The sequence below is a fragment of the Dipodomys merriami genome, unplaced genomic scaffold, assembly GCF_024711535.1.
Source record: "Dipodomys merriami isolate MVZ:Mamm:240054 unplaced genomic scaffold, mDipMer1.0.p SCAF_7, whole genome shotgun sequence".
Lineage (NCBI taxonomy): Eukaryota > Metazoa > Chordata > Mammalia > Rodentia > Heteromyidae > Dipodomys > Dipodomys merriami.
The window spans coordinates 68078333-68091881 of NW_027206290.1; the positions used below are offsets into that span (position 1 = coordinate 68078333).

Here is a 13549-nt window from a genome sequence, read left to right on the forward strand (position 1 = left end):
GGAGGGGACCCAAGACTCATTGCAGCCAAGGCAGCTCCGCAGCATGAAGCTCCAGGCAGAACTCAGTCCCTCCATGGAGCACAGAGAGCATTACACTGGCCAGAGGCCGCAGCCCAGCCCCAGCTGTGGGCCAGTGGAGTGTGGATGGAGATCTTGGCCACAGAGACCACTTCCATTCTAGTGGCTCACATTTTGGGGGCAGAAACCCACACAAGACACCCCAGGCTCATGCACAGTCATGTCCACGGGCTCAGATCGGGGACGTGGGGCACCTCTCTCGAGGTCTGCCACCCCCAGGCAGGGCCTAGACCCCTTCTTGCCCGCCCTTCTGCTGGGACTCACAGGTGAGTTCTGCATATTGCTCAAGGATACCCTCAGAACAGGTAAGAAGGAGCCTCCGAAATGACCAGCTCCCCACCACCACTATCTTGTGGCCCAGGGCGGGGAGACTGAGGCTTGGAAGCCCTGCCCGGGCTGTTTCCTGCGCCTCAGTGCTGTTTTACATTTTCTCCTCAGTGTGGACCTTGTGGGCCAAGGGAGGTAGAGGGAACTTGGGGGTCCGAGGAGGGACATGTGATATCGGGGAAGGGGCTGCAGGGAGGCCAGGCGGCAAGAGCGGACATGTTTCCTAGGTTCCAGCTCTGGGCCGAGAGTGTGAGATCTGAGTTGAAAGAGGGTGTGAAGGCAGGAAGCTCTTCTGGAAATTGAGGCCAATACCAGCAGTCTCCTATGACTCCTGTGGGGAAAAATAAGAACCTTTGTGTGTGCATGTGCACGTGTGCCAGTCATGGGACTTGAACTCAGGGCCTGGGTGCTGAGCTTTCTGTGCTCAAAGCTACTGTTCTACCACTTGAGCCCCAGTTCTACTTCTGGCTTTTTGGTAGTTAATTGGAGATAAGAGTCTTCTGGACTTTCTCATCCAGGGGGGCTTTGAACCATAGACTTCCAGGTTTTTTGGTAGTTTAGTGGAGCTAAGAGTTTCACAGACCAGCCAGGGCAGGTTTCCAACCATGATCCTCAGATCTCAGCCTCCTGAGTCACTAGGATTACACACATGAGCCACTAGTGCCTGGCTTCATGATGCTTCTTGATTTTGAAGTCTTCATAAACTTATACCCCAAAACGGAGAGCATGGTTCCTTACCTTCCCATCCCAACTCAATCCATCTTCTGACTGTGTGCTCCCCAAGGCTGGAGCCACATACAGCATAGTAGGCCCACAGGGCCTCCTCTTGCAGATTGCTATACGTTGGACCGTGACTCAGTGGGCACGCAGTCGCCATGTCTCTCTTTTGCAGCCGGGCAGCCTTTCATCTCTCTCAGGGGCCCCGCTGAAAGGACAAGCCCTGGAACGTCAGCCCCTTTCAACTGCACCACTGGCCCCTTCAGCTCCAAGGACTTCAACGTCACTTGACCAAGCAACGATGAGTGGCCCGCAGTGGACCAGCACCAGCTGCTCCAAGATGACGCTCACTCTATCCCCAGCAAGGCCTGGGTGGACCTGACCCCACACAACATTTTGTCCCAGGTCACCTGTGAAGTCACCCACAGGGACCTCAACAAGCCCCTGAAAGCCACCATGAATCTCTCTCAAGTGCTCCAAGAGGTGTGTGTGTGTGTGTGTGTGTGTGTGTGTGTGTGTGTGTGTGTCTGTCTGTCTGTCTGTCTGTCTGTCTGTGTGTCATTTGTGGGGTGGGCATGGCCAGATTGGATTTGAATCCTAAACCCTTAGGTTTACCTAAGGGGGGAACTGAAATTCCTCAGCAACACCTCTGAGCACTGTACATATAGACTTTAAGAATCATAGGTCCCAGAGGCTGGCTGCCTGTGTCATTTTACAAGTTGAATGGCTCTGAGCACATAAATATTTTCTGCCTTGGTTTCCTACTGGGGGGTGGGGGGGATGGGAATAAAATGTAGACTTCTGTTGAAGATGAGTTTTCCTTATGAAGGTCCTAGAGGGGTGCATAGTAGGTGCTTTATAGATGCCCCATCTTCTTGTTCTTACCTGGTTGCAGCCTCCTGTTCCAAGCGTCTCCCTTCTATTGATAATGTTGCTATTGTAATTGCTTTTAGGTGTGTTTGTTTTTGTTGTTGTTTTTTGGGTGCTGGTACTCAGACTTGTACTCAAGAACTGGGCACTGTTCCTTTGGGTTTTGGTTTTTTTTCTTCTCAAGTCTGGCTCTCTACTACTTGAGACACAGCTTCACTTCCAGCTTTTTTGGTGGTTAATTGGAGATAAGAGTCTCACAGACTTTCCTGCCCAGGGTGGCTGTGAACTGTGATCCTCAGTTCTCAGCCTTCTGAGTAGCTAGGATTAAGTCATGAGTCATTGAGGCCCAATAGGTAATTCTTGTTACTCTGATATTTCAAAAAACAAATCACAAAAAAACAAAACCCACATACCTCTATCTATATTGAATGAATATCAACGTTGAGCCCTACTTGCCTTATTTGAGCATGTCAGAGAGAGAGAAAAAACATTTGCTTAAAAAAGAGTGAGAGATGTTAAGACAGGTCTCTAGGACAGAGAAGCCTCAGGGTGATGCTAATTTTACCAGCTCTTACTTTTTATTCCTCTGCTCAGGTATTCCTTCTTTGAAAATCACATCCTCTGGGGTCTGTATCCACGTGAGCCTGACCTGTGACATGAGCTCCTTCTACCCACCTCACCTGGATGAAGAACAGACACAATGTAGACTCTTCCCAGGCCAGAAGAAACCCAGATGAAACATTCTCTCTGGAGCACACAGTGCAGGATGAGGTCAGAGAAGTGAGTTTGTGTGCTGGGTGATTCAGGATGACCAGAACTCTGTAAAATCCAACATCACCCTGAGAGGACCAGCTAAGGAGAAAGGTGGGCTTCTTTGTCTCTTTCCCATTTCTCCCCCCTCCCTTCCTCCTCTCTCTCTGGGGTAGCATTGGCCTGGAGCCCTGGAAGGTAGTTGAAGGCAGGCAGGAAGACCTGGTTCATGAGAAAGTTCCCACACAGCTATTTATACATTCTTTCCCCTCCCCTCAACTAAGGAGTGAGTGGGTTTCTCCATCTTCCCATTCCATGCGGTTCTCTGCCTTAAGGCTTGATTGCAAGAAACAGTGGAGATTAAGAACTGCTGTGCCCCCAAACCCTTCTAGGAAAGCCATTAATCAAGACTAGTTCAGCTGGAAGTTTCTGGAAATCAAGGTAATTCAAAAAAAGGTTTTGGGCAATTCTGAAGAGTCAGCTCAGGATCCTGTGTTTACAAGGCAGGTGCTAGACTACTAGAACCATGGCTCCCACCCCCTTTCTTGCCTTGGTTATTTTCAAGGGAGGGTCTCACTTGGTGCTGGGATTGGGCGGGGCTGTCCCCCAAGGATGACAGGTGCATACCATTACACCCAGCTACTGGTTGAGATGGAATCTCGAGAACTTTAATACCCCTATGCAGACCTTAAAACTTGAGCCTCCACCCCTCAAGTAGCTAAAAAATATGATGATGATGATGATGATGATGATGATAACGATGATGATATAACTATCCACCTAGGCTTGAGACACTGCCCCTGGCTTAGAATTCTTGACTCCCTTAGTACACCTCCTAGCCCTAATTTTCTCCATCTGTGGCTGCAGATATTTTCTCTCCACCAGGGGGCGCTGTCCGCTGACAGAAGGGCCCAGAGCCTGACATAATTGGCCTTTAGCTGACTGCACTAGGAATTCTCAGAGGCCGATGATCCCATTTCTCTTTAAGTTTCTCTGTGTCCTTCTTTTGTTGCTCATTCAAAGTGAGAAAAACATCCGCCCAGCAGGATGTACAGGTCTGGGTGAAAAACTCCAATAATGGGAAGCAAGGTACCTTGTGCCTGGATGACTTCACCCTGAGGGTTTTTTCTTCTGTCTTATTTTTTTTTTCTCCACATCTACACACACACACACACACACACACACACACACACACACACACACACACACGGGGCCTGCCACTGCAGGGCCTCACTCAGATGGCCCTGGTCTCTTGTTCAGCTTCGTGACACCCCAGGGCCCACAGCTGGAAGGGCAATCAGGCCCTTTCCTATTTGCTGTAAATATCCTTTTGCATCAGTGTCTTGCTTATGAGCCCTACTTTGTCAGCGCCCACTCCTTGCCCTGGCTTCTATTTGGTGCACCTATATAGCACTAACAATATACCAGACATGTTTGCCTCATTGTGATCATCAGCAGAGGGAGCGAATTCCAGTCTCTGCAGCGCTGGGTTTAGGATCCAGCCATCTGACCACAAAACCAGTGTTTCCTTCACTTCCCTTCTCTCCCGTCCCAGCATACAAACCTTTGTGTTCTCTCCCATGAGTTTCCAAGTCTCCACCCTAAGGAGCTGACTTCTCATCACACCGTCCACAGCCTTGGGCTGCCACAAGCAGCTTTCCCCGTGGCACCAGAACAGGGGCAGGCTTTTAGGGCTGGGTGTGAATGGAATTGTGTCCCACAACAGGCCCCTCGCCCTTCCCTTTCCAAGTCTTTGCTCAGCTTTGCCCTGACAAGGGCAACATCCTCATGCGGATCTGCCAAGGAGGCTCTCCCCCCCCCCCCCCGCCCTCCAGCCCCCTCGATACCCTGTGTGGCATCTGGACAGGGGAGCGCAGGGTTGGAGGGCTTAGCCCCGGTTTAGTCTCCACCAGCCAGAGTTAGGCTGAAAGCCAAGCAATCGTTAAGATCACCAGCGAATAGAAATCCAACCTTGGAGAATTAGAAGTTAATGTAGCAGAAAATTCCCCCGACTCCGGGTCAGAGCCCCTGGGTCGCAGTGTCAGTTTTGTTGCTTAGCCAAGGAGGCCGTCAGGTGACGTGGCAACCCTCTCAGAGACTTTTCTGTCTCTGGTCACATTCAAAGTGTGATTGGTGGGCTGGAGGTGTGGCTCAGTGGCAGAGTGCCAGCTGCAAGCCAGAAAGCCAAAAAAAGCTCAAGCCTGTAATCCTAACTGCTCAGAAGGCTGAGATCTGACAGTCATGATTTGAAGTCAGACTCTTATCTCCAATAACCAGCAAAAAGCTGGAAGTGGAGGTGTGGCTCATGTGGTATGGCACAAGCCTTGAGCAAGAAAGGAATGTCTGTGAGACTCTTTTCTCCAATAATCTATTCACAAAAAGCCAGAAATAGTGCTGTGGTTGAAGTGGTACAGCACTAGCCTTGAGCAAAAGAAGCTCAGGGACAGAGCCTAAGCCCAGAGTTCAAGCCCCAGGACCAACACACACACACACACACACACACACACACACACCAGCTGACATTTGTGGAACAACTACAGTGCACTTCGAAGTACAACAAGCTCCTCGCTTCATTTGGTAACTCTACGTCAGGAATCTTCCCCTTTCTCAGATGATGAAATTGAGGCTTGGAGAGGCTCAGCCAGAGGGATGGGGATGTGGATGTGGGCAGAGTGGGTCCCCTGAATCTGTGCTCCTTCCCCTTCCTGGTGAGATGTAAAGGAAAGTCTCCCCTTTTCGGGGACTGAGGTCGGAGCTGAGCAGTGGCCAGGGGCACAGACCCTGTGGCTGGGGTACCTCGCTGAAAACCCCTAGCTTTGTCCACTGACTAACTATGGACTTGGCATGTTGACCTAGCCTGCCTGGTTCTCCCTTGCATCAAGTGTGGAATGAGTGCCCCCTTGGGGCTGTGTGGGGAAATGCAGGATGCTGTTTGCTTAGGGGTATTTGCTCTGTGGTGTTGGCCTGTGTATGAACTGGGTCTTGGATCCCCTCTGGTCCCCTCTGCTGGTATCTGTAGCAGCCTTGGAAGGCTGTGGCTTCTCAGCAGGGAGGCTGGGCAGTCACAGGCATCAGGCACCTGCCGGACTCATGGCAAGCTGTTCTCCCACAGGGAGGATGGACCACGATAGGAACCTGAAAGGCCCTGGACAGCATACTGAGCCCCGCACAAGCATCCGGCTGAGCTACACATCGTTCATGGCGCACACACACAGCAGGTGATGGTGACCTGGTTCAAAAACATGCACCAGCTCCCTCAGTCCCACACCAGCATCGTCTCCAGTAGACACACATTCACCGTGACCAGCAACGTGTCCATCCCACTGCAGGAAGACAATGTGTTCTCCACCATCCTCTGCTCCATGAAACATGAAGCCATCCTGGTCTTCCAGAAGGTCATCAACCTGAGCCAGTACCTCTGAGGTAAGGACACCTCCCCCACACCCCCACCCCAGCCCCTCTGGCGGCAGGCTCCTCTGAGCACTATGGGGAAATAATTGGCATGGCTTTGTGGTGGCAGGGATTCAGTGATGGTGCACCTGTAGTGACAGCTCACAGGTGGTCATTGTGGGTGCTGGATTTGTACTCTGTACACACATACCCATACCCACAACCTGCCCCACCACATACATCTCTATAATTTAATTGAGATACTATTAGAAACATTGAAGGGGTTGGTGACCTTCTAAATTTTAGTAGCTGTGATAGTTTTCTATCATTTCTCTCACCAGGGTGTGGTCTAATGTTTCTTTATCTGTTTTATTTGTGTTGTTGATTGGCCTGGGCTTGACTCATTCTTGTGAATTGAATGAAACCGTAAGCTTTTGCTGGTGATGGTAGTGGTGGTGGTGGTGGTAGTGGTGGTGGTGGTATGTGTGTGTGTGTGTGTGTGTGTGTGTGTGTATGTGTGTGTGTGTGTGTGTGTGTGTGTATGTTGTTTGTTTGTTTTGTGCCAGTCCTAGGGCTTGAACTCAGGGTCTAAGCTTGTTTTTTTTTCCCTCAAGGCTATAGCTCTACCACTTGAACCACAGCTTCACTTCTGGCTTTTTGTGGTTAATTGGAGATAACAGTCTCATGAACTTTCCTGTCTCAGCTAGCTTTGAACAGTGATCCTCAGATCTCAGCCTCCTGAGTAGCTGGGATTGCAGGTGTGAGTTGGTGCTCAGCTGCCTCTGCTCTCTTTGGCTGTCAAGAAAACTCATGTTCCTATCTGCCTCACCTGGGTATTTATTACATAATTTCCTGGAGCTGGGACAGTGTGCGGGGCAATCAGAGCCATGCACAGCACAGACATTCATGAATGGATCGCTGCAGTAGAATGATGCTCCTCCGAACTTCGCCCGGCCCAGCGCATCGTGGCACAGGGTGTCTCGGTTGATTGGTGCTGAAAGCGGAGTCTGAGCACAGGGCTCTGGGGCTGGGGCCTGAGGGGTGGCAGTGAGGAAGCAAGGGGAATGGCTAGGGCAGGGTGAGTTGCTGGCCCAGGAGATGGCTGCTCTGGGCAGTGGTGGTCTCCACCATTGTGCCTCAGGGCGTGGGAGACCAACTTGCCCAGGTGGCTCTTCTTGGCTATAGAGAAATCACTGGCAGAGAGGCGGGAGGGATTCTGGGAGACTGAGGTGGAACGCTGTACGTGTGGCTGGGGAAGATGGACTTGGAGCTCGGGAACCGCCTGCTGGGAGGCCAGCCCCCTGCTGGGAGGGGGCTCAGCCTCCATCGAAGAGTGGCCCCTCATATCATGCTCCGCTGAGAATCCACACCCATGACTGAGTGGCTTTTGAAAAAAAATCAGATTAAAAAAATGGAGGCACATGATATTGGGGAGAATGAGTAGTTAAAAAGAAGAGGAGGAGGAGGAAGAGGAGAAGTAGGAGATAGGACGAAGAGGAGGAGGAGGAGGAGGAGATGATCTCCAATGCTAAGGAAACTGGGGACACTGGTTTGTTTAAGGAGTCCCCTATAAAAACAGATTCACCCTCATTTCAGATAGTTTCTCCATGTTACCCTTCCACGATTGTGCTGTGGATGTGAAGGTGAAGTATTGATTGGGTCACAAGCACAGTTTGGGGTGAGAAGTGGGGTCAGTTTCTTTCTACTCTAAGCATGCAGTCCCTCTGAAGAATTGGTATAGGTAGCTGCAATCATAGAATATAATCAAAAAGCAAATTAAATAAAACCATGTCATGATGTAAAAGGGTTTCAGGATGAAGTTTCAGCCAGTTCCTTCTTAAAACATTGTATGAAAATAAGGCCTGATTTTGTGTAGGTTCAGTTTTGGTCAGTGTGTGTGTGTGTGTGTGTGTGTGTGTGTGTTTAGTGCTGGTCCTAGGGTCTGTGTGATATATCTGAGCTTTTTTGCTCAAGGCTAGTACTCTACCACTTTGAGCTGCAGCTCTACTTCTTTTCTTTTTAAATTTTATTTTCTTGTAAAGATGCTGTACAGAGGGGTTACAGTTACATGAGTAAGGTAATGAGAACATTTTTTGTAGAATCGTTACTCCCACTTCAGCTCTACTTCTTGTTTTGTTTTTGTTTACTGATGGTTAATTGGAGATGAGAGTCTCATGAACTTTCCTGCCCCACCTGGCTGGGAACTGTGATCCTCAGATCTCCCCCTCCTGAGCAGCCAGGATTACAGGATTACAGGTGTGAGCCACCAGCTCACTTTCCTTTTCTTTTTTCCTTTTTCTTTTTGTCACTCATGGGGTTTGAACTCTGAGCCTGGCTGCTGTCCCAGATCTCTTCAGCTCAAGGCTGGCACCCTACCTTTGAGCCACAGCGCCACTTTCGGTTTTCTGGTGGTTACTTGGAGATAAAAGTCTCATGGACTTTCCTGCCCAGGCTAGTTTTGAACCACAATCCTCAGATCTCAGCCTCCTGAGTAGCTAGGATTACAGGCGTGAGCCACCGGCATCTGGTTCCAATTTTTTCTTTAGTATTAGTATTGAACTCAGGGCCTCAAGAATTCTACTCTTTGAGAACCACATCCTCATTCCCTTTACTGTGGTTTTTCAGGTAGGGTCTCATGTTTTTGCCCAGGCTGGCCTCAGATCATGATCTTTCTATACCTGCTGGGATTATGATCATATAAACCAAGCCCAGCTATTGTAGAGGTTCCTTCTAACTGCGGCTTTTCTCCTTTCCTTTTCTCTTCACACCATCTTTCTATGTTTATGTACTGGCTCTTGTGAAGATAAAATATGAAAATGCATGCAGGCTGCCCTGAACACTGCTGTGCACACAGAAGGTTCCGTCATCCACTGTGTCTAGCTGCTGGTGAGAGTTGATGCTGCACTGGACTTGGTACTTCCCCGAGTTCGCTTGGTTGATGGCACCACCCCCAGGCACCACCCAGCACCACCCACCAGGCCCCCAGTGACCTGGTCCTCCCTCCTCAGGTCTTGCCCTTGCTTGGTGAGAGCCCCTGTGTGGGCAGGAAAGAAGGATCACAGACAGCAAGCTTCTGGGCTGGCATCTCGCCTTGGTCGTTCACCCCTGGGGCAGCAGCACTGAGAGCATTCTGCAGGGCTGGGAGGGCTGAGAATAAGGAAGGACTATTTGGGAGTCAGAGGCCCTCAGTTCTTTCCACTTGCTCAATTAAAGGGCTTTCATTCTCTATCCTAGACCAAGGGCTGAAATCTGCTGTGACCGAGAGAGCTGATTTGACTTTAGAGAATGTCATCATTTCAGTGTCAGAAACAACAAATGTAGTCATAAGGTCTTGTTGGCTATAGGGTCATTTACTTCCTTCTTTCTGTCTATCCACACACCCATCCACCCACCCATCCACTATTTTTCCATACATCCATTCACTCATCCACTCATCATCCATCCACCATTCATCCATCCATCCATCTATCCATCCATTCACTTAACCACAGTCGTACATCCCCCCACCAACTCACCATCCATCATCTATCCATCCACTCCTCTACTCACTTATCCATCCACCCATCCACCATCCCTCCATCTGTTTGTTAACCACTCATTCATCCATCTACCCACCATTCATCCATCCATCCACTCTTCTACTCACTCATCCATCCACCTATCCACCATCCATCCCTCTATCTCTCACCCATCCATCCACTAACCACTCATTCATCCATCTACCCACTCACCATTCATTCATCCATACATTCACTCATCTACTCACTCATCCTTCCATCTACCCATTCACCTACCCACTCACCCACCATCTATCCATCTATCCACTTGATCATCCATCTACCCACCCACCCATTCATCCACCCACCCACTCCCCATCCATTCATCTACCCATCCTGCCATTCATCCATTCATCTATCCACCTACTTACCATCCATCCATTTACTCATCCATCTACCCACCCACCCACCCATCCACCCACCCATCCACTTACCCATCCATTCAAATATGAATTCATTTTTTTTTTTTGGTCGGTCGTGGGGCTTGAACTCTGGGCCTGTCCCTCAGCTCTTCAGCTCAAGGCGAGCGCTCTACCACTTGAGCTACAGCGCCACTTCCGGTTTTCTGGTGGTTTATTGGAGATAGGAGTCTCACGGTCTCTCCTGCCCAGGCTGGCTTTGAACCGCGATCCTCAGATCTCAGCCTCCTGAGTAGCTAGAATTATAGGCGTGAACCACCAGCACCAGGCAAATATGAATTCTTTATGCATGCACACTCTCCTTTATCACAACATTTTTTTTTATTATTCACCTTTTAACCAAGATCTAAATCTCCTAGGTGGAATGCTGGGCTGATCGTAGGCAAATAACCTAGTCCTCTAGGAACTCCCAGTGGATTTTGCACTGTAATCATCTGCTTTCTCTGGGCTCTGCCAGTTCCCCCTACAGTGACAGTGTCCCAGTCATCCACTCCTCTGGCTTGGTGGCAGTTACCTGCCATGTGCAGAGGTTCTACCCACAGGATGTGCGTCTTACCTGGCTGGTGAACTGCCAGGTGGTCAAGGACACCACGCTGCCTGAGCCTGTGCAGAATAAGATGGCTTCTGTGCCCTGGAGAGTGTGTACTGGACGAATACAAAGATGCAGAGGTCTGGGCACATATTCACCTGTGTGGTGGAGCATGACTCACAGCCTCCCCTCGGGGCCAGCCTCATACTGTATGCAGCACCCACCACCTACAAACATACAAGGAGCCCAGGTGAGTTTGGGCAGTGGGGCTTACCTCCATCTCCTGAGTGGATTTGGTGGAAGAGAGAGGGAGGCTGATAGTCTCCAAGGTTAGCTCCAGCCCACCAGCCAATAGGAGTGCTTGAATAATGGGCATAGAACCCAGCCAGCGACTTCCTCCAGAAGAGGCATTCTGAAAGGTTCTTTCATATCTGTGCAAAGAGTGGTTCGCAGCTCAACCTCCTCAAAAATGCCCTAAAAAGAGCCGAGTAATCCTAGCTACTCAGGAGGCTGAGATCTGAGGATCATAGTTTAAAGCCAGCCCAGGCAGGAAAATCCAAGAACACTGGAAGTGGAGCTGTGGTTCAAAGTGATGGAGAGATAGCCTTGAGGAAGAGAGTGTAGGGACAGCATCCAGTCACTGAGTTCAAGCCCCACAAACAACAGAATAAATGAATGAATGCATGCATACATACATACATAAATCACCCTAAAGAGACTTCGGCTTGGTGCTCATCACTGTGGAGGCAGAGTGGGTTTAGCAGTTGTCAGATGGGTTTAGCAGGGAGTGAGCAGGCTTGCCTGCATGTTGTTCTGCAAGGCTGCACCTACAGGGGCAGGACGTCTGCTCTGATCACAGAACAGGCTCTTTTTGTTCGTGGCCCTGGATTTGAATTCTAAGCAGGCATTCCACCAATTGAGCTATGCCTCCTGCCCTATCCCCACCCCTTTTTTAGTTATTTTTCTAATAAAGGTTGGTGTTATTTGTTTGGGGTCATCCGTGACTGTGACTGCCACCTTCATAACTGGGGTTACAGGAGCGTGCCTCTATGCTTATCTTATTGGTTGAGAAGTGGGATCTTGATAACTTTTTGTCCATGCTGGCCTCAAACCATAAACCTCCTGATCTCTGCCTCCCAAGTAGTTGAGATTATGGATGTGAGCCACCATACCCAACTTTCCACCCAACATTCTTACACATATATATATAAGTCTCCAGGCTCTACTTTGTTCCTTTGTAGATAGGGTGTAAGGACAGTTACTGATTTGCAGAGTCCTTGTGAGGATTAAGTGAACTAATATACCTGTACCCCATATACAGTCAAAATGTATGTTGACAACACTGTCATTTGAGTGTAGGTAAACTTGAACTTTTAATTTCCAGTAAACTGAGGCAACAGTCAGTGATCTCTCAGAGACTCAGTTTACTCACTTATATGATATTTTTGTAAATGGCACATTTAGAGATCATAGCACAGATCATGTTAAATGACCACAAGGCTGTAAGGACTGGCATTGGCGAAATTCAGATTTATGCCTTAAAGCTAAGCACCTAATTGTTGGCTTCCAGATATTCAAATAAGCATGTGTTGGGAGAGGTTCAAGGTGAGATTTCTGCTTTTTTTTCCCCCACCAGTACTCGGCTTAGGAGTCAAAGCCTTGTGCTTGTCATTCTATCACTGGATCCATACCTCTAGCCCTATTGGGATTTGGGTAAGGTTCTTGAGATTATTTTGCCGGGGTTGGCTTTGGACTGTCATCCTACCTATGTCTCACACATAGCTGAGATTACAGACATGTGCTGCCATGCCCAGCTTCTTTGTGGAGACAAGGTCTTAGCTTTTTTCCGGGGCTAGCTTTGAACTGTGATTCTATTGATCTCTGCCTCCTGAGCAGCTAGCATTTACAGCTAGGAGCCACCATGCCAGTCCCAAAGTTATCTCTTATTTAGGAGTGAAAAGTGTACAGAAAAGAGCTCAGAGCTGGAATTAGAGTTAGATCTGGCTCTTTGGCTCTGAACATTCCTGGCTCTTCATCCCAGATGAGCGAGCATCTAACCTCACAGAGCCAATCTGAAGGGCTTTCGGTTCTGTGGCTTTTAGATTCAGAGATGTCTGCCCATATTTTTGTGGCTTTGCTCCTGTGCCTCAAGGTGCTACTGCTGATGAATCTCATCATAGCCTATGTCTACAGGTGGTAGACTCTGTGACAGGTGGGTTTGGGGTGGGCCCTTAGTCTTAGGGTGGGAGGCCAGGGCTGCAGGCAAGGGCAGGCAAAAGGAGTTCAGAGTGAGCACACAAAGTCATAGGGTATCTGTAGACTGCCTGCAAGTCCAGTCCAGTAGCAAGAGAAGGTTGTGCACGCTCTTACTTTCTCCAGATGTGTTTTGAAGTTCCAGATCTATGCATAGCATCTTGTCCTAGAGTTGGGAGGTTTTAAGTTAGAGTCAAAGGCATAGGAGTGGAATGCAATCAAAACCCCAAGTGTTCACATGATACATCTACCACTGTGATCTGGAAGAGGGTGTATCTGAAGAATGGGAGGTTCTGATCAGTGGCAGGTGGATGTGGGCATGGGAGGGAATTCAGAATCTAGGAAGAGTGCAGTGCATAGGGCTTCACTTCTGATCTGCATCATGAGCTAAGACTGAGCAGAGTATTTGACACACAGTAGGTGTTCAATAAACACGTATAACAGCTCATGAATGAACCAATGAATGAATGATCTTCCCCTACAGCTTCTGCATGGGCGGTGACACATTGCTCAAGTGGAGAGAAGACCCTGCAAGGACCTGTAGGTGACCCCAGAACCCTGCCTACACTCTGTTGTCCTGGCACAGACATGATCCTTCTGCATACCATCTGACGTTCTACCCTCAGGGCTTTGGAGCTGAGTCAAGGGAAGATGTTGGG

At 49.2% G+C, this 13549-nt stretch overlaps 1 pseudogene; it reads left to right on the forward strand.

The window, feature by feature from the left end:
* Nucleotides 1–238: 238 nt before the first annotated feature.
* LOC138817123 (signal-regulatory protein beta-1-like) lies at nucleotides 239–12837 on the forward strand (annotated as a pseudogene).
* The last annotated feature ends 712 nt before the right edge of the window (nucleotides 12838–13549 follow it).